The sequence below is a fragment of the Mus caroli genome, chromosome X (assembly GCF_900094665.2).
Source record: "Mus caroli chromosome X, CAROLI_EIJ_v1.1, whole genome shotgun sequence".
Classification (NCBI taxonomy): Eukaryota; Metazoa; Chordata; class Mammalia; order Rodentia; family Muridae; genus Mus; species Mus caroli.
In genome coordinates, this window is record NC_034589.1 from 36,620,361 (window position 1) to 36,623,325 (window position 2,965).

Sequence of the window (2,965 nt, forward strand, 5' to 3'; positions counted from 1 at the left end):
TTTTGTTGACATTCTGAATGCTTCTAAGTAAATACAATTTTTTTATTAGTAAAAAAAAAAAAAAAAAAAAAAGAATGAGGACATCCTGAGTTTTGCAGGCAAATGGATGGAACTAGAAAATGGGGAGGCTTATTATAGAACTTACAAAGAAGTAATTCAATTTCCCGATGTTTGTCTCATTTACAGGATGTATTCACTTACAACAAAAGATTCCTAGTTTTTCTCTGGAGAAGTAGTTTGTTAAAGTATTGAATGTTGAGTTCATACCAGAGAAACTAGATTAGTCATTTGTATGTGTTTAGGAATATACATCAGTCTGAATAGTAGAAAAATAAAGTTCTTGAAATAATTTTAAAGAATGATGGGGCACATAACTTAGTGGATTAGTACTGATCTAGCATCTGAATGATTTGGATTAAATCTTAGAACTTCTGAGGGGGAGAGATAAGATAGCAATAGAGAGGTCTTTAGAGAGAAGAAGAGAGAGGCTAGAATATATAGCCTAGGAAGCATGGGAGAGTTGAACTTCTTGCTGCTATTGGGAAAAACAACAATGCTGGAGGAGACCTTTCAGTTTTTCTGCTTTCAGATCACTCATGGTCTTGTTGATAATGTCCATCCAGGTGCCATTAGCAATCCCCAAAGTCCCATTGGTCCTTCAAGGTAATTTGAAAGAAATTTAACTTTGTTCTGTGTTTAGAAACTTAGAAGGAGGGGTGGACATTGCCTGTCTACCCCTTCAATGGAGTAGAAAATTTTCACAGTGAATTTACGCAACAGAGAAACATTTAAACCTAGACCCAGTAAGAGTAAAATGAAGTTTTATGTTGAAATTTTGTATCTAATCTTGACATTAAAGTAATTAATATAATCAATTCATTTAATGTATTGAAAATATCTTCATCAGAAAGCTTTGGGTTTTATGAAGAAGAAAATAATGAGTCTTTTGCCTTACATCAAGAAATTCATTTTTCTACACTGAAATGTAAATGTAATAGATTATGATTTTTATGTAATATATATATATACATATATATATATACATATAAGATTGATGATAATCTTGAATTATATAGTGCTATTTACATAATTTTGGTTCATTGTGCTTATTGGCAATTGTTGACTTTTTTCTTTTGTTGTTACACTATATCACTTCATTTTGGATGATTACAATATTTTCCCATGCTATATACTTAAAACAAACTTACTTACTATTCTTTCATGTGTATGAGTATTTGACCGTGTGTATGTACATGCATAGTGTGCATTTAATCCCTATGGAAGCAGAAATGTTTATTAGATCAACTGCAGTTACAGAAAGTTGTGAGCCACCATGGGGTATTGGGAATGGAACAAAGGTCCTCTTCAAAAGAAGCAAGATGTCTAAGTGCTCTTAATTATGATATATCACTCTAGCTCCTACTCATGCAATATACTTAGAGTTCATCCAAATATGTAGTCCAACCTTAAAAGTACCGTTCTCTCGAGATCCTCCTCATTTTATGGACCACTTGACTACTACAGCATTCCCAGACCACCCATCCTGCCAACAGAATCAACTTTTTACTAACATAAATCACAGAATTCTTTTTTTGTTTGTTTGTTTTTGTTTGTTTTTTGTTTTTGTTTGTTTGTTCGAGAAAGGGTTTCTCTGTGTATCCAAGGCTGCCTTGAAACTCACTTTGTAGATCAGGCTGGCCTCGAACTCAGAAAACCGCCTGCCTCTACCTCCCAAGTGCTGGGATTAAAGACATGTGCCACCACCGCTCGCTCAGATGGCTTATTCTTATTAGAGTACTTTCTGTAGTAAAATGGACACAAAACTAAATGAGAGAAGAGTTACATGGATTAAGGTTTGGAGAGCCTAGAGTTTAATATTCTAGTGGTCCTTCTTAATGAGTAGGAGAGATAACTGTGTAACAACATACAATGTTGCTAATCAAAGAAGTACACTTGAGCTTCAGTATCTCAATTTCAACAAGACTTTCCTTATGAAAATATGATTGATTCCATGATCAACTGGTATAATATAATATCTAGCCTCCTCTACCTCTTCAGATGTCACATGACTAAATGCATCAACTCTAATAGATTTGTCTTTTGGGTAAAACTAGCTCCTGTTTAGGAACATTTCCTTTGCTTCAATATCATAAATCATATAATTAACATAAATTATTAGGGGGTTTACCTTAAATAACAAATACATTTGTGTACTTGGAAAATATTCCAAATATTATATAGTAGTAACTGAGTACATAGGTTATGTTATACACTGTTCATTAGTTTATGGACAGTTTCCAAAGTATTAGGATTTCTTAGCTACAAACAAGAGTGATTAACATTTCTTACCAATGGATCATATATTTTATTTTTTATGTTCTAAATGCTGTTATAATACTACATTGACCAACTTTTTTTTGTACACATTAAGGAATAAAATTCACACAATGAGAATTTAGTCTGTATTAATGCACTGATTTTATTGTATGCCACTCAGAGCTACAAAATACTTTTCTAAGTGCTTCATGCTCATGGTATATAACATCACTTATGGTCCTGACATATACATGTTATATTTACATGCTGGAATTGGATGACTATAATGTCTTACTGTCCCTTTTTGCCCCACTTCCTCTCTTTACAAATATATTCATTTCTTTGGTTTCTATTATGCATTGAAGGTTACTCTCAGACTGTCTCTAGACAGTGTCAGTCACATTTCAGCTCTTCCACACGTTATCTCTGTGAAGTTTTTCTAATTCCTTAGTTTCCTTATGCTATCATTTAAAAAATATATGAAACAGAGGGAAATAATATTTTTCTCACAGGGTTTTACTGAATTCCAAGTAAATGGCAAAACAATGAATCTGGTAGTTCAAGGGTAGCACTTGCTATACAGAACTAAAAGTTTCCCTAGAGACCACTTTCTTCACTTAGGAAACCCTATGTATGGTATTTGTTATTT